Source organism: Somniosus microcephalus, chromosome 9 (genome assembly GCF_052327205.1).
Source record: "Somniosus microcephalus isolate GS21.2 chromosome 9, FLI_Smic_1.0, whole genome shotgun sequence".
NCBI lineage: Eukaryota > Metazoa > Chordata > Chondrichthyes > Squaliformes > Somniosidae > Somniosus > Somniosus microcephalus.
The window spans coordinates 120,010,245-120,037,866 of record NC_140995.1 but is presented as its reverse complement, the minus strand read 5'-3'; the positions used below and the strand labels follow the sequence as shown (position 1 = coordinate 120,037,866).

General features: G+C 49.3%; 1 pseudogene; it reads left to right on the top strand.

The window, feature by feature from the left end:
- The first annotated feature begins 795 nt into the window (after positions 1 to 795).
- LOC147112636 (uncharacterized) overlaps positions 796 to 27,622 on the top strand; it is a 131,320-nt pseudogene continuing 104,493 nt past the window's right edge.

The following is a 27,622-nucleotide window of genomic DNA, read 5'->3' as shown; positions in this document are numbered from 1 at the left end:
AGCGTTGATGCATCTCCTGACAGCTTGAGCATACATGTCAAGCTTAGGGCAGCGACTCTCCGGAGGGGTCCAATTTGACTCGTTATTCTTTGGTTGCTGCACTGCGGATCCCTCTGTCTGCTGTTCCGGATCATTGGTTGTCTCATTGGGTTCGCTGCTGACATCTTGGGATTTGTGGAAGAATTCCCGGAGCCTCATTCTCCTGATGAATTCCTCTGTGTCTGCCGCCAGACCGATGGGGTCCATTTTGGTGGTGGGGCAGAAATTGAGCCCTCGGCTGAGAACTTCAATTTCGTCTGGTTGAAGGGTGTGAGAACATGGACTCTATCTAGGTTTCGAGGTTGCGGCGTCTGCTGTAGAGCTGGTGTACGAGATGGTTGAGGAGTGTGCGAGAGGTATGACGGCAGAGTCTCTCAGCGTAGTCTGTGTTGTAGGTCGACTTGAGTGGGTTCGTGATCTGTAGTCCTTTCGGGATCTTGTCTGCTTTCTTGCATATGTAGAAACTTGATGTCTGTGTCGATATGCGCGATCTTCTTGGAGATCCTCTCCACTTTGAGCCGGCAGTTTGTGCTGCCTATAGTAGCCATGGTGTGGAGATGCCGGTGTTGGACTGGGGTGGACAAATGTAAGAAGTCACACAACACCAGGTTATAGTCCAACAGTTTTATTTGAAACAGCAGACGCCGCAACCTCGAAACCGAGATAGAGCCCATGTTCTCAGCCTGTGCTCAGGACACAGCAGACCAGCTACGAGACACCGCCAAACAGACGAGGCAACGGAACTACACTGCCTACATGCACACCAAGAACAGGAAGCTTGAGCAACTCGGCATCACCACCAGCAGCAACCAAGCCTCCCCCGGTACCACGGTTGAAACCACAGGGAGGTCCATCGTCAACTTCTCTGACCACACCCTTCAAACAGACAAAATTGAAGTTCTCAGTCGAGGGCTCAATTTCTGCCCAACCACCAAAATGGACCCCATCGGTCTCGCGGCAGACACAGAGGAATTCATCAGGAGAATGAGGCTCCGGGAATTCTTCCACAAATCCCAAGATGTCAGCAGCGAACCCAATGAGACAACCAATGATCCGGAACAGCAGACAGAGGGATTCACAGTGCAGCAACCAAAGAATAAAGAGTCAAATTGGACCCCTCCGGAGGGTCGCTGCCCTAAGCTTGACATGTATGCTCAAGCTGTCAGGAGATGCATCAACGCCAGATTCATCAGCCGCACTCACAAGACAGTCCAGAATGTCACCCGAGCACAACGCAACGCCATCCACGCTCTCAAGACCAACCGCAACATCGTCATCAAACCAGCAAAGGAGGAGCCATCGTCATACAGAACAGAATGGACTATTGCAAAGAAGCATACCGACAACTGGACAACCAGGAACACTACAGACAGTTACCTGCAGATCCGACCAAAGAACACACCCGCCAACTCAACAGACTGATCAAGACCTTCGATCCAGACCTTCAAAGCATCCTACGCGCTCTCATCCCACGTACTCCCCGCGTGGGAGACTTCTACTGTCTCCCAAAGATACACAAAGCCAACACACCCGGACGTCCTATCGTATCAGGCAACGGAACCTTGTGTGAGAACCTCTCTGGATACGTCGAGGGCATCCTGAAACCCATCGTACAGGGAACCACCAGCTTCTGTCACGACACTACAGACTTCTTACAGAAACTCAGCACCCACGGACCAGTTGAACCAGGAACACGCCTCGCCACGATGGACGTCTTGGCACACTACACCAGTATCCCCCACGATGACGGCATCGCTGCGACAGCCTCAGTACTCAACACCAACAACAGCCAATCTCCAGACGCCATCCTACAACTCATCTGCTTCATCCTTGACCACAATGTCTTCACCTTCGACAACCAGTTCTTTACCCAAACACACAGAACAGCCATGGGGACCAAATTCGCACCCCAATACGCCAACATCTTCATGCACAAGTTCGAGCAAGACTTCTTCGCTGCACAGGACCTCCAACCAACGCTATACACCAGATACATCGACGACATTTTCTTCCTATGGACCCCCGGCGAAGAATCACTGAAAAGACTACACGATAACATCAACAAGTTCCATCCCACCATCAAACTCACCATGGACTACTCCTCAGAATCGGTTTCATTCTTGGACACACGAATCTCCATCAAAGACGGACACCTCAGCACTTCACTCTACCGCAAGCCCACGGACAACCTCAGGATGCTCCACTTCTCCAGCTTCCATCCTAACCACGTTAAAGAAGCCATCCCCTATGTACAAGCCCTGCGAATACACAGGATCTGCTCAGACGAGGAGGAACGCGATGGGCACCTACAGACGCTGAAAGACGCCCTCATAAGAACGGGATATGATGCTCGACTCATCGATCGACAGTTCCGACGGGCCACAGCAAAAAATCGCATAGACCTCCTCAGAAGACAAACACGGGACACAACCAACAGAGTACCCTTCGTCGTCCAGTACTTCCCCGGAGCGGAGAAACTACGCCATGTTCTTCGCAGCCTTCAACATGTCATCAATGATGATGAACACCTCGCTAAGGCCATCCCCACGCCTCCACTACTCGCCTTCAAACAGCCGCCTAACCTCAAACAGACCATCGTTCGCAGCAAATTACCCAGCTTTCAGGAGAACAGCGACCACGACACCACACAACCCTGCCACGGCAACCTCTGCAAGACATGCCAGATCATCAACACAGATACCATCATCACACTTAAGGACACCACCCACCAGGTACATGGTACATACTCATGTGACTCGGCCAACGTTGTCTACCTCATACGTTGCAGGAAAGGATGCCCCGGAGCATGGTACATCGGCGAGACCATGCAGACACTGCGACAACGGATGAACGGACACCGCGCAACAATCGCCAGGCAGGAGTGTGCCCTCCCAGTCAGGGAACACTTCAGCAGTCAAGGACATTCAGCCTCCGATCTTCGGGTAAGCATTCTCCAAGGTGGCCTTCAAGACACACAACACAAAATCGTAGAGCAGAAACTGATAGCCAAGTTCCGCACTCATGAGAACGGCCTCAACCGGGATCTTGGGTCCATGTCACGCTACATGTAACCCCACCTGACGTAGGGTCATCCAGACTCGAGTAGTCGTTGGCTTGTTCTCTCTACACAGATGCGGCCGGACCTGCTGTGATTTCCAGCAAAAAAAGTGTTTTTTTGTCTGTTTTTTGTTTTTCATACAGACCCCAGCATCTGCAACATTTGACCCCTTGTGACCCCACCTCATTGTTCTTCGATGTAATGTTTTCCTGACTGACCTGTTTGGACACCATTCACACCTTTGATTGCTGTGATTATCTCTCTGCCGAGGTGTGATAAATGGCAGTTAGAAAGATTACCTGTAATCATCTTGCATTATTCTCTGACTATATAAGCTGTGTCTTTATGCTTCTCTCCACTTCACCTGACGAAGGAGCAGCGCTCCGAAAGCTTGTGATTTCAAATAAAACTGTTGGACTATAACCTGGTGTTGTGTGACTCCTTACAATAAGATCATGGTTGATCTTCTACCTCAACTCCACTTTCCTGCACTATCCCCATATCACTTGATTCCCTTAACATCCAAAAATCTATCGCTCTCTATCTTGAATATACTCAACGACTGAGCCTCCACAGCCCTCTGGGGTGGAGAATTCCAAAGATTCACCACCCTCTGAGTGAAGAAATTTCTCCTCATCTCAGTCCGAAATGGCCGACGCCTTATTCTGAGACTGTGACCTCTGGTTCTAGACTCCCCAGCCAGGGGAAACATCCTCCCTGCATCTGCCCTGTCAAGCCCTGTAAGGATTTTGTATGTTTCAATGAGATCACCTCTCATTCTTCTAAACTGTAGAGACTATAGGCCTAGTCTACTCAATCTCTCCTCATAGGACAATCCCCCCATCCCAGGAATCAGCCTGGTGAACCTTCATTGCACTCTCTCTATGGTAAGTATATCCTTCCTTAGGTAAGGAGACCAAAACTGTGCACCATACTCCTAGTGTGGTCTCACCGGGCCCTATATAATTGCAGTAAGATGTCTTTACTCCTACACTCAAATCCTCTTGTAATAAAGGCCAACATACCATTTGCTTTCCTAATTGCTTGCTTTACCTGCATGTTAACTTTCTGTGATTTGTGTATAAGGACACCCAGATTGCTCTGAACACCAACATTTCCCAACCTCTCACCATTTAAAAAATACTCTGCTTTTCCATTTTTCCGACCAAAGTGGATAACTTCACATTTCTCCACATTATATTCCATTTGCCATGTTCTTGCCCACTCACTTGGCCTGTCTATATCCCCTTGAAGTCTCTTTGCATCCTCCTCACAACTTACATTCCCACCTAGCTTTGCATCATCAGCAAACTTGGATATATTACATTTGGTCCCCTCATCCAAATCATTGCTGTAGATTGTGAATAGCTGAGGCCCAAGCACTGATTCTTGCAGTACCCCACTAGTTACAGCCTGCCAACCCAAAAGTGACTCGTTTATTCCTATTCCCTGTTTTCTGTCTGTTAATCAGTCCTCAATCCATGCTAGTATTTTACCCCCAATCCCTTGAGTCCTAATTTTGTTCAATAATCTCTTGTGTGGCACCTTATCGAATGCCTTCTGAAAATCCAAATACACCACTGATTCCCCCTTATCTATTCTGATAGTTACAACCTCAAAAAACTTAACAGATTTGTCAAACATGATTTCCCTTTCATAAATCCGTGTTAGAAGATAGGAGCAGGAGTAGGCCATTCGGCCCCTCGAGCCTGCTTCACCATTCAATGAGATCATGGCTGATCATCCAAATTCAGTACCCTGTCCCTGCCTTCTCCCCATATCCCTTGATCCCTTTAGCCTTAAGAAATATATCCAACTCTTTCTTGAATATATTTAATGAACTGGCCTCCACCGCCCTCTGTTGCAGAGAATTCCACAGGTTCACCACTCTCTGGGTGAAGAAATTCCTCCTCATTTCAGTCCTAAATGGCTTACCCCTTATCCTTAGACTGTGACCCCTGGTTCTGGACTCCCCGGCCATCAGAAACATCCTTCCTGCATCTAGTCTGTCCAGGCCTGACAGAATTTTATAGGTTTCGATGACATCCCCTCTCAATCTTCTAAACTCCAGTAAGTATAAGCCCAATTGACACAATCTCTCCTCACACGTCATTCCTGCCATCCCAGGTATCAGCCTGGTGAATCTTCGCTGCACTCCTTCCATGGCAAGAATGTCCTTCCTCAGGTAAGGCGACCAAAACTGTACACAATACTCAAGGTGCGGTCTCACCAAGGCCCTGTACAACTGCAGCAAGACATCCTTGTTCCTGTACTCGAACCCTCTTGCTACGAAGGCCAACATACCATTTGCCTTCTTAACCACCTGCTGCACCTGCATGCTTACCTTCAGCGATTGGTGCACAAGATCACCCAGGTCTCTTTGCACTTCCCCTTCTCCCAATCTATTGCCATTCAAATAATAATCTGCCTTCCTGTTTTTGCCACCAAAGTGGATAACCTCACAATTATCCACATTATCGTGCATTTGCCATGTTTCTGCCCAATCACCCAACCTGTCCAAATCGTACTGGAGTTTCACGACATCCTCCTCACAGCATACCCTCCCACCCAGCTTTGTGTCGTCTGCAAATTTGGAGATATTACATCAAATTCCCTCCTCCAGATCATTAATATATATCGTGAACAGCTGGGGTCCTACGACTGATCCTTGCGGTACCCCACTAGTCACTGCCTGCCACTCGGGAAACGTCCCGTTTATTCCAACTCTTTGCTTTCTGTCCGCCAACCAGTTCTCTATCCAAGTCAATACCTTGCCCCCAATCCCATGTGCCTTAATTTTGCACGCTAATCTCTTATGCGGGACCTTATCGAAAGCCTTCTGAAAGTCCAAATACACCACATCCACTGGTTCTCCCTTATCTATTTTACCAGTTACATCCTCAAAAAATTCCAGTAGATTAGTCAAGCATGATTTACCTTTTGTAAATCCATATTGACTTTGTCCGATCCTGTCACTGCTTTCCAAGTGCTCTGCTATTACATCTTTTATAATGGACTCTAGCATTTTCCCCACTACCGATGTCAGGCTTACCGGTCTATAATTCCCCGCTTTTTCTCTACCACCTTTTTTGAATAGTGGGGTAACATTAGCTACCCTCCAATCCATGGGTACTGCTCCAGAGTCTATCAAGTTCTGGAAGATGACCAGCAATGCATCTACTATTTCTAGGGCCACTTCCTTAAGTACCCTGGGATGTAGATTATCAGGCCCTGGGGATTTATCGGCCTTCAGTCCCATCAATTTTCCTAACACCATTTCCCTACAAATACTGATTTCTTTCAGTTCCACCCTTTCATCAGACCCTATGTTCCCCGGCATCTCTTGGAGGTTATTTGTGTCCTCCTTTGTGAAGACAGAACCAAAATATGTATTTAGTTGGTCTGCCATTTCTTTGTTCCCCATTATAAATTCCCCTGATTCTGACTGCAAGGGACCTACGCTTGACTTCACCAATCTTTTTCTCTTCACATATCTATAAAAGCTTTTACAGTCAGTTTTTATGTTCCTGCAAGCTTACTCTCATATTCTATATTCCCTTTCTTAATTAATCCCTTTGTCCTCCTTTGTTGAATCCTAAACTGCTCCCAATCCTCAGGATTATTGCTTTTTCTGGCCAATTTTATGTCCTCTCTTTGGATCTTATGCTATCCCTAATTTCCCTTGTTAGCCACGGTTGAGTCACCTTTTTTGTTTTATTTTTATGCCAAACTGGGATGAACAAATTCTGTAGCTCATCCATTCGGTCTTTGAATGTTTGCCATTGCCTATCCACTGTCAACCCTTTGCCCAATCCTATTATTATTATTTTCTAAGTGTCCTGTTACCATGTCCTTAATAATAGATTCTGGCATTTTCCCTACTACTGATGTCAGGCTAACTGGTCTGTAGTTCCCCGTTTTCTCCCTCCCTCCTTTGTTAAATAGTGGGGTTACAATTGCTACCTTCCAATCCGTGGTAACCGTTCCAGAACCTATGAAATTTTGGAAGATGATAACCAATGCATCCACTATTTTTATAGCCACCTCTTTTAAAACCCTCGGATGTAGGCCATAAGGCCCAGGGGATTTATTAGCTTTCAGTCCCATTAATTTCTCCAGTACCATTTTTTTATTGATACAAATTTCTTTCAGTTCCTCATTCTTGCTAGGCCCTTGGTCCTCCACTATTTCCAGGAGGTTTTTTGCAACTTCTTCCGTGAAAACAGACACAAAGAGCTGGATTTTGTCATTGGGGCGGGCTGGGGTCGTGTCATCCGCTTTTCGTGTTATCCACCCGATTCCAAATCGATGTGGGAGATTGATGCGATTTTCACATAATTGGCCAATTGAGTTCCAGCGTGTGGGAACCCATGGCCCTATTAGTTTTTTCAGTCTGAGACTCGCCTCCGATGACGTCATCATTGCTGCTGCATTTAAGGTCTGCAAGAAGCCTTGCTTCTTCTGCAGACTGCCAACCTTTTGGCCTTTGCAGTGAGAGGGACCTGGAGGCAGAATGAGCAGCGGGAGACGTAAGTCTGCTCCCAGGTTTGATGACGTCACCCTGCAAGCTTTGGTGGAGGGAGCAAGAGCTTGTAAGAAGGTGCTCTTCCCTTCTTCAGGGAGGAAGAAGCCTCCCCAGCAGACGAAGGCTGTGTGGATCCAGGTGGCCCAGGAGGTCAACTCGTTGTCGATGATCCGCAGAACCTGGCTTCAGTGCAGGAAGAGGTTTCGTGACGTTCTGCGCACTGGAAAAGTGAATATGACTTTCCCATCACCCTCAATCTGATCCCCATTGCCTCTCCTCACCAGCACTCCGCTTTAGCAACCTCTTCCTCCACATCCCACTTGACACTGACATCCCTGCACCCTTACCCATTCCCTCTCTCTTTATGGTCACATTCACCTAACTATTCGACTATGCAGCCCTCACACTCCCTATCATTGTGATGCTATGAAAACAACTTACAAAACACAGGGAGGGCCCTTGGTCTTGCCAACTCACTCCATCTTTGTCTCCTTCTAAGCATCTATGCTATGGATTCTCTACACTCACTCCTTCATTCTCACTCAAACTCCACTTGTCTCCCTCATTGCAGGAACAGAGCGCTCACAATAAGAGGGAAAGAGCAAGGACAGGAGGAGGGCCACCTTCAGTAGCCCAACTCACCCATTGGGAGGAGGCGGTCCTGGAGATTGTGGGACTGGAGGACGATGCGCAAGTGGGGGATGGACAGATGGGTTGCATCAGAGAAAGCTGGTGACAGAATAGTTTTTCATCTCATTGACATTGCATGAGTCACAGGTAATGATTCTGAAGCTCTAACAGATGGATTTATGATCATCTGCAATATGCAATGTGCATGTAACCTTGGCCTCACATCTCTGACTCTTTCCATTACTCCCCCATAGGACCATCGCAAGCACTCGTCCCCACTATCCAGCAGGAACAGCCTGAGTCTCCAGACTCCTCGGAGGAAGCTGCAATCTCTGAGGGCGCAGCGTCAGCAGAATTCAGCCAACCCAGCACCAGCGCAGACACTCATACCTCGGTGGGACCATCGCGAGATAGAGTAGTGTTGTCACCTGGTGTATCACAGCTCACAAGTGAGCATCAGCAGATTGTGGAGACAGGGACAGCAGTGGAGTGTCCTAGTCGGAGGGCGCAGGGCTCTCCCAGCTCGGCACAGCTGCATGTCGACCCTCTGCCTCTGGGTCCATCCAGGAACAGGTGCAGGAGTCTTTGGCAGGTTTTACCTTCAGCGGTGGGTTGGAGTCGGGTTGGCTGTTTGAAGGGTTCCAGTCCCGCTGCCGGTTTCAGCTGCTCTGAATTAATGATTTTCCCTTAACTGGGCTTATTAAGACCGTTGTGCGCTCTACCCAGCCCAATCAGTGGGTTTGGGTCTGCTGCTCGCCTCTGCTGACGTCTTCCATCCAGCTGCATTTAAGGGGCCCATGTAGCCTTATAGTTTTTCATTCCTATTCTGATGCTTCTCAGTGTGGCAGATAGAGAGATGAATGGTTCAAGACCAAAGGCCTCTCCAAGATTTGATGATGACTCCCGCCATGCTCTTGTGGAGGGAGTGAGAGGGTGCAAAGAAGTTCTGTTCCCCTCAAATGGACGGAGGAAGCCTCCTCAGCAAACCAAGGCAGCCTGGCTGCAAATTGCTGAGGAGATGAGCACCAGGTCTTTGTGTTCATGCACCTGGGTTCAGTGCAGGAAAAGGTTCAATGACCTGCTACGCTCTGCAAAAGTGAGTATAACATCACACTTACCTTCAATCTGCTCCCCATCTCCTCTCACACTCGATATCACTGTTATGCAATGAGAACAACTAACAACGCACAGGGAGGAACCTTGGTATTGGCACCTCACTCCATCTTTGTCTCCCTCTAAGCATCTATGCTATGGATTCTCTACACTCACTCCAACATTCTCGCTCAAACTCCATTTGTGTCCCTCATTGCAGGGAAAGAGCGCCCACAATAAGAGGGAGAGGGGCAGGACAGGAGGAGGGCCACCTTCCATGGTGCACTTGACCACCGCTGAGGAGGCTGCTCTCGACATCGTCGCAGGTGCAGAGGAGCTGGAAGTAGGGGACAGAGAGACGGGCGCAGTAGAGCAAGCTGGTGACAGAATAGATTTGCAACCCTCTCATTAGATTGCATGAGTGACTGATATGGCATCTGATGTTCATACAGATTGAGGTTTGATCATCTGCACAATTGGATGTGTCTGCTACATTAATATCACATGCGTAACTCATGCCTTTACTCCCCCACAGGACCATCGAGAGTCCCCCTCCCTACTGTCCAGGAGGAAGAGCCGGAAGACTCCTCAGAGAAAGCTGCTACCTCTGAGGGCGCAGCGTCAGCAGAATTGAGTGCACCCAGCACCAGCGCAGAGACGTGCACCTCGGTGGGTCATTCGTGAGATAGATTAGTGTTGTCACCTGGTGTATCACAGCTCATAAGTGAGCATCAGCAGATTGTGGAGACAGGGACAGCAGTGGAGAGTCCTAGTCGGAGGGCGCAGGACTCTCCCAGCTCGGCTCAGCTGCATGTCGACCCTTTGCCTCTGGGACCATCCAGGAACAGGTGCAGGAGTCTTTGGCAGGTTTTGTCTCCAGGGTCGCTGCGAGTGTGAATCGAATGGAGGAATCCATCACGAACATGAGCAGAGCCTTTGTGGAGTCATTGATGCATGAAGACAGCACCACTGAAAGGATGGCAACCTCCGTGGAAAGGCTGGCTACGGCCATGGAGGCAGTAAGTCGCCGGAGTGGGGAAAACATGGTGAGTGTTCAGAATAGACTGACATCTCTGGAGGAGTGATGGTCAGCTATTGAACAGAGAAACCAGACCTTCATGGAAGTCCTTCTGAGTAGGACTGCCAGTGCAGATCCGGGTCCCCATTGGCTCCCCTGATGTGCAGCAAGGTGCTCTCAAACCACTTGCAAGCACTGAGGGGGACCTGACCCATGAGAGGGAAGTTGGTGGCAGACATCAAGGAAGTGGGGGCTCCTCTCCAAGCGCTCACACTTCCATGCCACTGCAGAGCCCTCGGTCAGAGCCTCACCAGAGTCCCCACCCAACTGACGTCTCAACCCCTGCACAGCCGCAGGAGCAGCAGACTGTTGACGAGCCCTAACAGGTTCGCAACCCCAGAGGACGCCCGCCAAAGGTGTCGAGACAGGAGCAGCAAGAAAGTGAGCAAGTGGCCTCCACATCTGCTGAAGCCATAGGGGAAGCACCACATAGGAGCACGCGTAAGAGAAAGATACTGCACAAATAGTCACAAGGGTAGTCACTTGGGTGAAATGTGTTTATTTTTAAAATGCCATCAGTTGGTTATTGAAAATAAAAATTCTGATGGCAACTGTTGCAGTGTGTCATTTCGCAAATCGGACTTCCACATTGAGGGCTTAGGATTACTTGCAATTGTCAGTATGGTGGTCAGAATGCTAGGAATCCTCTGGTTCTTGGCCATTGTCGATGCTCTGGTAAGAAGCTGCGAGGCAAAAGTGCTTGATTGGCTAGGCTAAGCAAATCTGGCAAAGATGAGTGCGCTCCTTGCATCCCGGGCAGCAATGTGGTCGTGCGCTGGCGCCTTCTGGCCTGTGCAGCTTCAGGTGGGTGAGCAGCAGCTTGGCGCTCTTGTTGTTGCTGCTGCTGTTGGTCGTGCTGTTGTTCATGGTTCTGCTGCTGCCACGGCTGGTCTTCGTCCGAATCTGATGTCCAGGAGGAAAGGAAATAAATGGTTCCCATGCTTCTGGTAGATGCCTCAGTTGAGGAAGCGCTCAGTCAAAGTGGCGAGAGGGGTTTCCCAGGAGGTCACGCTGGAGATGGGTGTCAGGCTCTAAACTTCCACAGCTATGGTTATGCCTGCTAAAAGTTCCCCCAGACATGAGACAACAAAGTCCTGCCACCTGCAAATGATGACTGATCAAATCTCCTTTTTAATGGTGGAGCTGCAGCTGATAGTCAGCAATCCCATTGTGCTCCTACCAGATTTCACCGTCGTGTTTCAGAGGAGACGTGAATCACGTGGGAAACATGTTAAAATCGGAAAGGTCTCTCAAAATGGGATTATAGAGGCAATTTAGTGGTTGTTAAGGGCCTTAAGGGCCTATCCCGCCTCTTGGAGGCAGGACGGAGACGGGATCAGGAACCACGCATTTGGGAAAATTGCCTGGAGGCGGGGTCGGGCCCGCCCGCCACTTTTTGCAATTTTAACACCCCATGCGCCTCCATTCCCGCCTCCTCGGGCCTGGCAAAATCCAGCCCAAAGTATTTGTTTAATTTCTCTGTCATTTTCTTATTCCCCATTATAATTTCTCTTGTCTCAGCCTGTAAGGGACCCACGTTTATCTTTACCTTTTTACATACCTATAGAAGCTTTTACAGTCTTTTTATGTCTCTCGCTAGTTTACTCTTATATTTTATTTTCCCTTTCTTTATCAATTTCTTGGTCCTCCTTGGAGAAAGACTGGTGGAGAAAGAGAGAAACTGGGGAAAAGAGAGGGAGAGGGAAACTGGTGGAGAGCGAGAGAGGGAGACTGAGGGAGAGAGAGACTGGGGAGGGAGAGCTGGGGGGACAGAGAGAGAGAGAGAGAGACTGGGGGAGAGCGAGAGAGACTGGAGAGCGAGAGAGACTGGGGATGGGAGAGAGAGACTGGGGATGGGAGAGAGAGACTGGGGATGGGGGAGACTGGGGATGGGGGAGAGAGAGAGACGGGATGGGAGAGAGAGACGGGATGGGAGAGAGAGACTGGGGATGGGAGAGAGAGAGACTGGGGATGGGAGAGAGAGCGACTGGGGATGGGAGAGAGAGTGGGAGAGAGAGAGACTGGGGAGAGAGACAGACTGGGGGGGAGAGAGAGAGATGGGGAGAGAGGGAGAGAGACTGGGTGGAGAGAGAGATGGGGAGAGGGAGGGACTGGGGAGAAAGAGACTGGGGAGAGACGGGGAGGAGAGAGAGAGAGACTGGGGGAGAGAGAAAGACGATAGGGAGAGAGAGACGAGAGAGAGAGACTGGGGAGAGAGAGAGAGACTGGGGGAGAGAGACTGACAGTAGAGAGAGAGAGAGAGACTGGGGAGAGAGAGAGACTGGGGAGAGAGAGAGACTGGGGAGAGAGAGAGACTGGGGAGAGAGAGAGAATGGGGGAGAGAGAGCGAGAGACTGGGGGGAGAGAGAGCGAGAGACTGGGGGGAGAGAGAGCGAGAGACTGGGGGAGAAAGAGACTAGGGAGAGAGAGAGAGACCTGGGGCGAGAGAGAGAGTCTGGGGGAGATTTAGAGTGACTGGGGAGAGAGAGAGAGAAAGACTGGTGGAGAGAGAGACTGGGGAAGAGAGGGGGAGAGGAATACTGGGGCGGAGAGAGATACTGGGGAGGGAGAGAGACTGGGAGAGAGAGAGAGAGAGAGACAAGGAGAGAGATAGATACTGGGGAAGAAAGAGGGAGACTGGGGAGAGAGAGAGACTGGGGAGAGAGAGAGAGAGAGAGAGAGTAGGGGGCCGAGAGAGGTAGACTGGGGGGAGAGAGAGACTGGTGGGAGAGAGACGGGAGAAGAGAGAGAGAAGCTGGGGAGAGAGATAGAGACTAAGGAAGAGAGAGGGAGAGGGAGACTGGGGAAAGAGAGAGACTGGGGGAGAGATAGAGGCCGCGATTTTACCTTCAGCGGTGGGTTGGAGTCGGGTTGGCTGTTTGACGGGATCCAGTCCCGCTGCCGGATTCAGCTGCTCTGAATTAATGATTTTCCCTTAACTGGGCTTATTAAGACCGTCGTGCACGTTACCCGGCCCAATCAGTGGGTTCGGGTCTGCTGCTCGCCTCTGCTGATGTCTTCCATCCAGCTGCATTTAAGGGGCCCATGCAGCCTTGTGGTTTTTCATTCCTATTCTGATGCTTCTCAGTGTGGCAGATCAAGAGATGAATGGTTCAAGACCAAAGGCCTCTCCAAGATTTGATGATGACTCCCGCCATGCTCTTGTGGAGGGAGTGAGAGGGCGCAAAGAAGTTCTGTTCCCCTCAAATGGACGGAAGAAGCCTCCTCAGCAAACCAAGGCAGCCTGGCTGCAAATTGCTGAGGAGATGAGCACCAGGTCTTTGTGTTCACGCACCTGGGTTCAGTGCAGGAAAAGGTTCAATGACCTGCTACGCTCAGCAAAAGTGAGTATAACATCACACTTACCTTCAATCTGCTCCCCATCTCCTCTCATCACCAGCACTCTGCATTGTCAACCTACTCCTGCATATTCCAATTTACCCTTACATCCCTTGCACCCTTAACCATCCCGCTCTCTGAACAGAATCACTTCACCATTCTACTATGCACCCCTCACACTCGATATCACTGTTATGCAATGAGAACAACTAACAACGCACAGGGAGGAACCTTGGTATTGGCACCTCACTCCATCTTTGTCTCCCTCTAAGCATCTATGCTATGGATTCTCTACACTCACTCCAACATTCTCGCTCAAACTCCATTTGTGTCCCTCATTGCAGGGAAAGAGCGCCCACAATAAGAGGGAGAGGGGCAGGACAGGAGGAGGGCCACCTTCCATGGTGCACTTGACCACTGCTGAGGAGGCTGCTCTCGGCATCATCGCAGGTGCAGAGGAGCTGGAAGTGGGGGACGGAGAGACGGGCGCAGTAGAGCAAGCTGGTGACAGAATAGATTTGCAACCCTCTCATTAGATTGCATGAGTGACTGATAATGGCATCTGATGTTCATACAGATTGAGGTTTGACCATCTGCACAATTGGATGTGTCTGCTACATTAATATCACATGCGTAACTCATGCCTTTACTCCCCCACAGGACCATCGAGAGTCCCCCCTCCCTACTGTCCAGGAGGAAGAGCCGGAAGACTCCTCAGAGAAAGCTGCTACCTCTGAGGGCACAGTGTCAGCAGAATTGAGTGCACCCAGCACCAGCGCAGAGACGTGCACCTCGGTGGGTCATTCGCGAGATAGATTAGTGTTGTCACCTGGTGTATCACAGCTCACAAGTGAGCTTCAGCAGATGGTGGAGACAGGGACAGCAATGGAGAGTCCTTGTCGGAGGCCGCAGCGCACTCCTGGCTCTGCTCAGTTACATGTGGATGCTGTGCCTCTGGGGCTATCCAGAAACAGAGCAGTGCTGGAACTTCAGGAACAAGTGCAGGAGTCTCTGACAGGGTTTGCAACCACTGTAACTGCAAGTGTGCAGAGAATGGAGGAGTCCATCTCAAACATGAGCAATGCCGTGGTGCACTCAATGGCGAATGTAGGTGCCGCCATGGAAAGGATGGCAACCTCCATGGAGGGCATCAATCGGCAGTTGCAAATGAACATGGTGACTTTTCTAAATAGATGGTCTGCTATGGAGGATAGATGGGTATCTATCGTGGAGAGGAACCAGAGGTACATGGACGTCCCCGTTATGAGGACTGTCAGTACAGAGACGGGTCCTCATGGCCCCACTGATGTGCAGCAAGGTGCTCTCCAGCTACTTGCTAGCAGTGAAGTGCAAGCGACCCATGAGAGGGATGTTGGTTGACAATAACAGGAATTGTGGGCTCCTCTCCAAGTGCTCACAATCCCATGCCACTACAGAGCCCTCGGTCAGAGCCCCAGATTCCTCACCCAACTGAGATGGCCGTCACAGCCCCTGCACAGCCGCAGGAGGAGCAGACTGTTGCCGAGCCCTCCCAGGCTCCCAAACCCAGAGGACGCCTGCCAAAGGTGTCGAAGCAGGTGCAGCATGAAAGTGAGCAAGGTGCCTCCACATCTGCTGAAGCCACATGGGAAGCACACATAAGAGAAAGTTAACACACAAATAGTCACAAGGGTAGTCACTTGAGTGTTTTGATCTAATACAAAGTGAAGAATCTCATCGTTATTTCAATTGTAATAAAGAAATGCGATGGCAAAGATTCAAAGAGTTGGCCTATGTGTGCCCAGAAATGGAAGTGTCACAGTGAGGGGTCAGGGTGCCTTTCATCTGTATTGATGGTGGTGAGAGTGATAGGAACCCACTGTTTATTGTACATATGCTGTATCGTGTGTTAAGAAGGTCGGCCATACACTCATTTCCATGTGGCAGCCACATGTGTTTGCTTCATAAACTTACGCGAATCTGGCACAGATTAGTGCATCCCTTGACTCACAGCCAGCAATGTGCTTGCGTACTGGTGGAACTGGCACATCCGCCTCCGCAAGGTCTTTCTCCTCTGAGGAGGAGGCTGTGCACTGAGCCACTTGTTCCTCGGGCAGCGGTAAGCCACGCTGCTGTGCAATTTTGTGCAGTGCACAGCAGACCATGATGATTCTGGAGACGTGGCCTGGTGAGTACTGTAGGGCTCCTCCAGATCTGTCGAGGCATCTGAATCGCATTTTGAGCATAGAAACATAGAAGATAGGAGCAGGAGTAGGCCATTCGGCCCCTCGAGCCTGCTCCGCCATTCAATGAGATCATGGCTGATCATCCAAACTCAGTACCCTGTCCCTGCCTTCTCCCCATATCCCTTGATCCCTTTAGCCGTAAGAAATATATCTAACTCCTTCTTGAATATATTTAATGAATTGGCCTCAACTGCCTTCTGTGGTAGAGAATTCCACAGGTTCACCACTCTGGGTGAAGAAATTCCTCCTCATCTATGTCCTAAATGGCTTACCCCTTATCTTTAGACTATGACCCCTGGTTCTGGACTCCCCGACCATCGGGAACATCCTTCCTGCATCTAGTCTGTCCAGTCCTGTCAGAATTTTATAAGTTTCAGTGAGATCCCCTCTCAATCTTCTGCCATCCCAGGTATCAACCAGTTCTCTATCCAAGTCAGTACCTTGCCCCCAATCCCATGTGCCTTAACTTTACATGCTAATCTCTTATGCAGGACCTTATCGAAAGCCTTCTGAAAGTCCAAATACACCACATCCACTGGTTCTTCCTTATCTATTCTACCAGTTACATCCTCAAAAAATTCCAGTAGATTAGCCAAGCACGATTTACCTTTTGTAAATCCATGTTGACTTTGTCCGATCCTGTCACTGTTTTCCAAGTGCTCTGCTATTACATCTTTTATAATGGACTCTCGCATTTTCCCCTAACACCATTACCCTACAAATACTGATTTCATTCAGCTCCTCCCTCTCATTAGACCTTATGTTCCCTGACATCTCTGGGAGGTTATTTGTGTCCTTTGTGAAGACAGAACCAAAGTATGTATTTAATTGGTCTGCCATTTCTTTGTTCCCCATTATAAATTCCCCTGATTCTGACAGCAAGGGACCTACGCTTGACCTCACCAATCTTTTTCTCTTCACATATCTATAAGAGCTTTTACAGTCAGTTTTTATGTTCCCTGTAAGCTTACTCTCGTACTCTATTTCCCCCCTCTTAATTAATCCCTTTGTCCTCCTTTGCTGAATCCTAAACTGCTCCCAATCCTCAAGTTTACTGCTTTTTCTGGTCAATTTATATGTCCTCTCCTTGGATCTTATGCTATCCATAATTTCCCTTGTTAGCCACGGTTGAGTCATCTTTTTTGTTTTATTTTTATGCCAAACAGGGATGAACAAATTCTGGGTTCATCCATGCGATCTTTGAATGTTTGCCATTGCCTGTCCACCGTCAACTCTTTGAGTAACATTCACCAATCAATCCTACCCAACTCGCACCTCATACCATCATAGTTTCCTTTATTTAAATTCAGGACCCTAGTCTCTGAGTCAACTACTTCACTCTCCATCTTAATGAAGAATTCTATCATATGATAGCAAGCTGATGGTTTGCTCTATGATGCTGCTGGTGGAAATGTGGCTCACAATGTAGCGCTCCTCAGCTTCGTTTGATGGCCTCCTCATTGGTGTCATTAGCCACGTCTTCAGGGGATAGCCCTCGTCTCCAAGTAGCCATCCAGAAAGTTGGGTTGGCGGATTGAAGAACTGAGGCACAATAGACTGCCGCAGGATGAACAAGTCATGGTAACTGCCAGGGAACTTGGCGCAAACATGCATAATTTTCTTCCTGTGGTTACACACCAGCTGGACGTTAAGGGAGTGGAAACCCTTGCGGTTGACAATTACAGCTGGGTTGTGTTGGGGTGCCCTAATGGCCACATGTGTGCAGTCTATGATGCCCTGCACCCTTGGGAAGCCTGCCATATTTGCCAAGCCAACCGCACGCGCGGTTACACTTGCTTCATCTGTGGAGAAGTGGATGTAATTGTGTAACTTTGCAAAGAGGGCATCGGTAACCTGTATGATGCAAGTGTGTGCGGCCAACTGGGAGATGCTGCTGATGTCTGCTGCTTATTCCTGGAAGGACCCTGAAGCAAAAAAGTTGAGTGCGGTGGTGACTTTGACAGCCACTGGTAAGGAGTGTCCACCCGCTCCTCTGGGTTCCAGGTGTTGGTGCAGCATTGTGCCAATGTCAGTGACTACCGCTTGCAAAAGTCTCCACCTCCTTTGGCACTGCTGCTCACTCATGTTGAGGAAGCTCATCCTCGGCCTGTAAACCCTGTGTTGGGGGTATCTCCTGCGGTGCGGAGCAGCCCTGCGCTGACTCCCTCTGCCTTGTGCAGCATCAGGTGACTGAGAAGAAGGTTGGCGCTCCTGTTGTTGTTGCTGCTGTTGTGCTGGTCCTGCTGCTGCCACGGCTACTCTTCCTCCGATTCTGATGACCAGGATGAGAGGACATAAATGGTTCCCATCCCGCTGGTATATATCTCAGTTGAGGAATAGATGTTCTAAGCGCTCAGTCAATGTGGGGAGAGGGTTTTCCAAGGAGGTCACAGTGCATATGGATATCAGTTTAAACACTTACAGGCTCAATAGACCTGCAAAATGTGTTCCAACACCTCAACACACAAAGTTCTGGTATTTGAAAGTCAGCCATGTTACAAGTCTGCTTTTATGCTGCAGGTGCAGCTGTCAAGAATTCAGGTAGTTGCTGAACCCGGCACAATCAGTTGGCGTGTTTGTCGCATGACGTGCAACATGCTGAAAATGTAGTAAAATGGGAAGAGCCTGTTAAAAAGGGATTATGTAGGCAGTTAACAAGCTGTTAACTGCCTTAAGTGCCTCTCCCACCGCTTGGTGTCGGGTCTGATCGGGACTTGCAGACCCGACACTTTGTAAAGTTGCATGGAGGTGGGATGGCGGCGGATTTGCAACCTGCCGTCAATCATTTAGATTTTCACTCCTGACCCACCTCCAAACCCGCCCTCTGAGCGCCGGCAAAATCACAGCCAGAGATGGTGGAGAGAGAGAGAGAAACTGGGGGAGAGAGAGACTGGCAGAGAGAGAGAGCGACTGGGGGAGAGAGACTGGGAGAGAGAAAGAGACTGGGGAGAGAGAGAGACCGGGGGGGAGAGAGAGAGAAAGAGAGACAGGGGAGGGAGAGAGCTAGAGACTACGGGAGAATGAGAGAGACTGGGGAGAGAGAGAGAGAGACTGGCGGAGAGAGAGAGCGACTGGGGGAGAGAGACTGGGAGAGTGAACGAGACTGGGGAGAGAGAGAGACCGGGGGGGAGAGAGAGAGAGAGACTGGGGAGCGAGAGAGATAGAGACTACGGGAGAATGAGAGAGACTGGGGAGAGAGAGTTGGGGAAATGAGAAAGAGACTGGGGAGAGAGAGAGAGACTGGGGAGAGAGAGAGAGACTGGGGAGAGAGAGAGACTGGGGAGAGAGAGAGAGACTGGGGAGAGAGAGCGACTGGGGAGAGAAAGCGACTCGGGGAGAGAGAGAGAGAGAGACGGGAGAGCGAGGGAGAGAGATGGGGAGAGAGAGAGAAACTGGGGAGAGAAGGGGAGAGAGAGCAACTGGGAGAGAGAGAGCAACTGGGGAAGAGAGACGGGGCAAGAGAGACACTGTTTAGAGAGAGGCAGAGAGACTGGGGAGAGAGAGAAAGAGACTGGGGGAGAGAGAGACTGCAGAGAGAGACGAGGAGAGAGAGTGACTGGGGGAGAGAGGGACTGGGAAAGAGAGGGAGAGAGAGACTGGGGAGAGAGAGAGAGAGACTGGGGGAGAGAGAGACTGCAGAGACAGACGGGGAGTGAGAGAGTGACGGGGGAGAGAGGGACTGGGAAAGAGAGGGAGAGAGACTGGGAAGAGAGAGAGAGATCAGGGAAGAGAGAGAGACAGGGGGAGAGAGAAAGAGACTGGTGAGAAAGAGAGAGACTGGGGGAGAGAGAGAGACTGCAGAGAGAGACGTGGAGAGAGAGAGAGATGGGTAGAGAGACGGGGAGAGAGAGTGACTGGGAGAGAGAGAGACTAGGGGAGAGAGAGACTGGGGAGAGAGAGATGGGAGAGAGAGACGGGTAGAGAGAGAGAGAGATGGGGAGAGAGAGAGAGACGGGGGAGAGAGAGAGAGAGACAGGGAGAGAGAGAGACGGGGAGAGAGAGCGACTGGGGGAGAGAGAGATTGGGGAGAAAGAGGGAGAGAGAGACTGGGGGAGAGAGAGAGAGACTGGGGTGAGAGACTGGGAGATTTATTTTATTTGTTTTTTATTTGTTCACGGGATCTGGGTGTCGCTGGCAAGGCCAGCATTTATTGCCCATCCCTAATTGCCTTTGAGAAGGTGGTGGTGAGCCGCCTTCTTGAACCGCTGAAGTCCATGTGGTGAAGGTACTTCCATGGTGCTGTTCGGGAGGGTGTTCCAGGATTTTGACCCAGCGATGATGATTGAACTGTGATATATTTCCAAGGTAGGATTGTGTGTGATTTGGAGGGGATCTTAGAGGTGGTGGCGTTCCCATGCGCCTGCTTCCTGTAATGATATCAGCAAATAGTGATGTTATTTGCCTGTTCGATTATGATGCCTACCAGCATGATTGCATGTATTGATTGCTTGTGCCTGACCAGCAGAGGTCATGTGACCGAGACAAGCAAGGCAGGCTAGTTTAGTTTCAGTTTTGTTCTAGATGCATCACTAGCATAATGGTGTCTCCTGAATGCTGTATAAAGAGTTGAACAGACTTTAGATTAAAACTCATTCTCTTTCATAAATGTCTCATCATTGAACCCACAAAGAAATCAATACATGGTGTCAGAAGTGATTGAAAGAGATGAAGAGAAAACATCTGAAGTTAAATCAGCTCTCCACAAATTAGCAAGCCAAAAGAGAACATCGTTGCTTACCATTGGAGAATAGCTAACGAAGTGAAAAAATAGAAGGTTTACACCCACCGGCGACGCTTCAGTTGACAGGTAATGTGGCTGAAAATTGGAGGAGATTCAAACAATGTTTAGAGTTGTATTTAGCGGCAATCGGAGCTGACGAGAAAAGTAATAAAAAGAAATCGTCACTGTTCTTACATGTCGTGGGTGATGAAGCGCTGGAGGTGTATAATAACTTCACATTCGCTGCTAATGGAGACAAAATGAAGCTAGATAAAATAATAGAACAGTTTGAGGCCTACTGCATACCTAAACGTAACGTGATGTTTGAGAGGCACAGATTTTTCACATGTGTACAGAAAACGGGTGAGACTATTGATCAGTATGTGACTGAACTGAGAAACAGAAGCAAATCGTGTGAATTTGGGGGACTGACAGACTCGCTGATAAAAGACAGACTGGTGTGTGGTATTCCAGATAATGGTCTAAGGGAAAGACTGCTAAGAGAGCAAGATCTAGACCTGGGAAAAGCCATAGCACTGTGTAGGGCTACAGAGACTGTGAAGTTGCAGGCAAAGGAGCTGTTCAGTGACAATAGCTGCAACGTGGATGCAGTGAGAAAGAACGGATACAAACCGTTTAACAAAACGAGCGCCAATGTGAAAAAAGAGGCGTGGCCAGCGAACGAAAATGAAAGGGACAATCGAAAGTCATGTAGTCGATGCGGTACACAGCATCCACCAAAAAAGTGTCCAGCATATGGTAAAACATGCAATAGTTGCAACAAGAACAACCATTATGCCCGTTGCTGTAAGAACCAAGCGCAACAAAGCAAGGTCCATACAGTAGATGAAAGCGAGATAGAGGAGTTCTATGTAGATGTTGTGTCTGAAAACAAAAAAGAAGAAAGAGACTGGATGTTGACACTAAAAGTGAATGACATACACATTCCATTTAAATTGGATACTGGAGCACAAGTTAATGTGATATCAGAGACTGATTTTAAGAAAATTAGACCCAGACCAAAGATACATGGAATCAAAGTGAAAGTGACAGGATACTCAGGTACTGATATACCAGTGAAAGGAAGATGCATTGTTAAAGTAACACACAAGGACAGAGAGCACACGCTAGCATTAATCGTGGTGCCAAAGGATGTGCAAGCCATACTAGGTTTAAAAGCCTGTGAGAGACAGAACCTGGTAAAGAGAGTCCTCATTGTGGAAAGCGAAGGAGAGACAGTCTATGATGAACTGAATGTTGCGTACACACCGGGTAAGCTGATGTATACAGCAGACATGTTGTCCAGAGCTGTTGACCCAGGAGAGCCCGCAAACACAGTGAAAAGACGGATGTACAAGGCAAAAGACAGTGGAACTGACTTCTACCAAAGCATGCTTGTATACCGCACAACGCCACTCGAGTGTGGTAAGTCACCAGCCCAACTCCTGATGGGACGTCGGCTAAGGTCAAACCTACCCATCCCGGAGAACCTCCTGAAAACAAAAGAGGGGGAGAAAGTGAGGAAGTTCAAAGAACAGAAAGAAAAGCAAAAGTACTACTATGACAGAGGAACACAAAACCTACCTGAACTCCACACTGGTGACCAAGTAAGGTTGAAAGACAAAACAAACACATGGACTCAGAAGGGAACTGTCCTGAGTGAAGTTCAACCAAGATCATACACCATTCAGACAGATGAGGGTGCTGTTCTGAGAAGAAATCGTCGAGATCTTCTCATGGGACCAGCCACAGCAGGTCAAGAGAATGATACTGTTGAACAACCTGATCACACAGCTGAGAACCAATCATCTGAGGCAACAACTCAGATTCAAGGACAATCAATCAGAAAATCCTCAAGACACGTGAAGCCTCCTGAGAGACTCATTGAGCAAATTTAAGGACTATTGTTATAGAAGGAAGTAATGTTATCTTATTCTTTCTTCAAGTTCTAGTGTAGTTACATATTTCATGTGAACACACAAAGCAAGGTTAAAAAACCTTGATCATGATAATGATAATGTAAGTTCATTAAGTGTTACAGTTAAAATGCAGATTAATACAAAGAAAACATGTTGTTAGTTAAAAGTAAAATATTTTTGTTTTAAGAAAAGGAGATGTAATGATATCAGCAAATAGTGATGTTATTTGCCTGTTCGATTATGATGCCTACCAGCATGATTGCATGTATTGATTGCTTGTGCCTGACCAGCAGAGGTCATGTGACCGAGACAAGCAAGGCAGGCTAGTTTAGTTTCAGTTTCGTTCTAGATGCATCACTAGCATAATGGTGTCTCCTGAATGCTGTATAAAGAGTTGAACAGACTTTAGATTAAAACTCATTCTCTTTCATAAATGTCTCATCATTGAACCCACAAAGAAATCAATACACTTCCCATGTCCTTCTAGGTGGTAGAGGTCGTGGGTTTGGGAGGTGCTGCTGAAGAAGCCTTGGCGAGTTACTACAGTGCATCTTGTAGATGGTACACACTGCAGCCACAGTGCGCCAGTGGTGGAGGGAGTGAATGTTTAAGGTGGTGGATGGGTGCCAATCAAGTGGGCTGCTTTGTCCTGGATGATGTTGAGCTTCTTGAGTGATGTTGGAGCTGCACTCATCCAGGCAAGTGGAGAGTATTCCATCACACTCCTTACTTGTACCTTGTAGATGGTGGAAAGGTTTGGGGAGTCAGGAGGTGAGACACTCGCCACAGAATACCCAGCCTCTGACCTGCTCTTGTTGCCACAGTATTTATGTAGCTGGTCCAGTTAAGTTTCTGGTCAATGGTGACTCCCAGGATGTTGATGGTGGGGGATTCAGCGATAGTAATGCCATTGAATGTCAAGGGGCGGTGGTTAGATTCTCACTTGTTGGAGATAGTCATTGCCTGGCACTTCTGTGGTGTGAATGTTACCTGCCACTTATCAGCCCAAGCCTGAACATCGTCCAGGTCTTGTTGCATGTGGGCATGGACTGCTTCATTATCTGAGGAATTGCAAATGGCACTGAACACTGTGCAGTCATCAGCGAACATCCCCATTTCTGACCTTATGTTGGAGGGAAGGTCATTGATGAAGCAGCTGAAGATGTTTGGGCCTAGGACACTGCCCTGAGGGACTCCTGCAGCGATATCCTGGGACTGTGATGATTGACCTCCAACCACCACAACCATCTTCCTTTGTGCTGGGTATGACTCCAGCCAGTGGAGAATTTTCCCCTCGATTCCCATTGACTTCAGTTTTACTAGGGCTCCTTGATTCCACACTCGGTCAAATGCTGCCTTGATGTCAAGGGCAGTCACTCTCACCTCACCTCTGGAATTCAGCTCCTTGTGTCCATGTTTGGGCCAGGATTATAATGAGGTCTGGAGCTGAGTGGTCTTAACGGAACCCAAACTGGGCATCAGTGAGCATGTTATTGGTGAGTAAGTGCCGCTTGATAGCACTGTCGACGACACCTTCCATCACTTTGCTGATTATTGAGAGTAGACTGATGGGGCGGTAATTGGCCAGATTGGATTTGTCCTGCTTTTTGTGGACAGGACATACCTGGGCAGTTTTTCACATTGTCGGATAGATGCCAGTGTTGTAGCTGTACTAGAATAGCTTGGCTAGAGGCGCGGCTAGTTCTGGAACACAAGTCTTCAGCACGACAGCCAGAATGTTGTCGGGGTCCATAGCCTTTTAGTATCCAGTGCGATCAGCCATTTCTTGATATCACGTGGAGTGAATCGAATTTGCTGAAGACAGGCTTCAAGAATGGTGGGGACCTCAGGAGGAGGCCGATATGGATTATCCACTCGGCACTTCTGGCTGAAGATGGTTGCAAACGCTTCAGCCTTGTCTTTTGCACTCACGTGTTGGGCTCCACCATCATTGAGGATGGGGATATTCATGGAGCCTCCTCTGCCCGTTAGTTGTTTAATGGTCCACCACCATTCATGACTGGATGTGGAAGGACTGCAGTGCTTTGATCTGATTCGCTGATTGTGGGATCGCTTAGCCCTGTCTATAGCATGCTGCTTCCACTGTTTAGCATGCATGTAGTCCTGTGTTGCAGCTTCCCCAGGTTTAGCATGGTGGAAGTGACACACAACACGATGGAGGTTGTCCTCAGTGTGAAGATGGGACATCGTCTCCACAATGACATTGCGGTGTTAACTGCTACCAATGCTGTCATGGACAGATGCATCTGCGACAATTAGATTGGTGAGGACAAGATCAAGTAGGTTTTTCCCTCGTGTTGGTTCTCTCACCAGCTGTCACAGGCCCAGACTGGCAGCTATATCCTTCAGGACTCGGCCAGCTCGGTCAGTCGTGGTGTTACCGAGCCACTCTTGGTGATGGACATTGAAGTCCCCCACCCAGAGTACATTCTGTGCCCTTTCTACTCTCAGTGCTTCTTCCAAGTGGTGTTCAACATGGAGGAGTACTGATTCATTAGCTGAGGGAGGGCGGTAGGTGGTAATCAGCAGGAGGTTTCCTTGCCCATGCTTGACCTGAAGCCATGAGACTTCATGGGGTCCGGAGTCAATGTTGAGGACTCCCAGGGCCACTCCTTCCCGACTGTATACTACTGTGCCGCCACCCCTGGTGGGTCTGTCCTGCCGGTGGGACAGGACATACCCAGGGATGGTGATGGAGGAGTTTGGAACATTGGCTGAAAGGTATAATTCTGTGAGTATGAGTATGTCAGGCTGTTGCTTGACTAGTCTGTTGGACAGCTCTCCCAATTGTGGCACAATTCCCCAGATGTTGGTGAGGAGGACTTTGCAGGGTCGACTGTGGTGCATGTGCCATTGTCGTGTCCATAGCCGATGCCGAGGTCGATGCTGGGTGGTCCATCTGGTTTTATTCTTATTATTGTGTTTTGTAGCAGTTTGTTACAACTAAAGGGCCTAGAAATTGAGTTGGCGCCGCGCCAGGGCTTTAGCGCCGGAAATTTAGCGCCGGCGCTAAGTCCCCCTGCACGCGCCAAAAATTCAGTAGCGCCGCGCCCAGACGGCTGCCGGCGCTACTGGAGGGTGTCAGCGCCTCGCAATGGGCGCTGACTGCCGCATTGCGGCGCTAATCCGCCGCTGCGGCACCCGATGCGGTGCGGCAGGCTGGGGAAGTGCAGGCCTCCTCCTTCCGTTAAGGAGGAGCTGCCTGCACCCGACCACTGGCCGTTGATCTGTGGAGAAAAATGAGCCCGGCACCTCAGAGAAGTGCCGGGCTCGCGGCCCACATGCATCTGTGCCGCGGGGGGGTGTTGGAGGAGTCCGGGGAGGGAGGTGCGGGCAGGCGGCCGCCGGGAAAGCGGCTGGCCGCCGCGCGACCTTAATGCGCCGGCGCTAAGACCCGTAGCGAACTTCTGAAAAATCGTTGGTTGCGGCTGCCACGGGCGAGGCGGCCGCAACTCAATTTCGGCGTTTGGGCGCGTTGCCATGGCAACCGGGACGCTGCGCACACCGATGACGTCATCGGTGCCGGCGCAGCGCAACCGGCTAACGCCGATGGCAGCGCCCAAGTGAATTTCTCAATCGGCTGTATTTGCGGCGCTAGGCCCTCTAGCGCCTCAAAATGGGCGCTAACCCCACTCAATTTCTAGGCCAGTGACTTGCTAGGCCATTTCACAGGGAAATTAAGAGTCAAAGACCGGGGAGAAAGAGAGAAACTGGGCAGAGAGAGAGACTGGGGGAGAGAGAGAGACCGGGGAGAGAGAGAGGGGGAGAGAGAGAGAGACTGGGGGAGAGAGAGAAAAAGAGAGACTGGGGAGAGATAGAGAAACAGGGGAGAGAGAGAGACTGGGAAGAGAGAGAAACGACTGGGGGAGAGAGAGAGAAACTGGGAAGAGAGAGGGAGAGACTGGGGGAGAGAGAGACTGGGGAGAGACGGGGAGTGAGAGAGAAAGACTGGGGGAGGGAGATAGAGACTGGGCGAGGGAGATAAAGACTGGGGGAGGGAGATAGAGACAGGGGAGAGAGAGAGACGGGGGGATAGAGAGAGACTGGGGGGAGAGAGAGATACTGGGGGAGAGACAGAGAGACTGGGGAGAGAGAGAGATAGACTGGGGAAGAGAGAGACGGGTAATAGAGAGAGAGATGGGGAGAGAGAGAAAGACGGGGAGAGATTGGGGGAGAGAGGGAGCAACCCCCAATGCTATCATTACGAAGCCCTGAAATGCCAAGAGAGGACCATAAAGAAGAATACCCTCAGTCAACTAGTCCTGGGACTCAGTGAAGTAACTACTAACACTACTAACAATAACCAGCCCCAGGACAGTGACAGCGTAACACAAAGAATTCGACCCAACACAATCGTCGCTAAGCAAAAGGAAAAATATCTGTCATATTGGGCAGAAACAACAAAAACCCAAAGCAAACTCAATTGCTACTTGGCCCTAAACAGACAATACAACATGGCTGATTACCTGACCATGGTAAAGGATAGCAAACTGAGAAAAACCTTGACAATGTACAGACTTAGTGAACATAGCCTGGCGATCGAAAAAGGTAGACACAGGCAGACCCGGCTACCAAGAGAGGACAGGATATGCTCTCACTGCAGTCAGGGAGTGGTGGAGACAGAGATGCACTTCCTCACAGCTTGTAGAAAATATCAGGGCATAAGGGAGAATTTCTACCCAAAATTCACAAAAATATGCCCGGAATTCAGAAATTTGAATGACGACCAAAAACTCCCATACCTACGAGGGGAAGAGAGAAATTGTGTAACCTTAGCGGCACACTATGTTACAGCTTGCCATAAACAGAGGGACAACCACTAAATATAAGAAAAGAGTATATATAAATTATATGAAAGTATATTTATACACTCAGGGATATATACACTGTATGGATAGATCTGTATTTTTGTGTACAAACATGAATGTTTTTCGATGCTTTGGCAACATAAGATGTAACTTGTCATGCCAATAAAG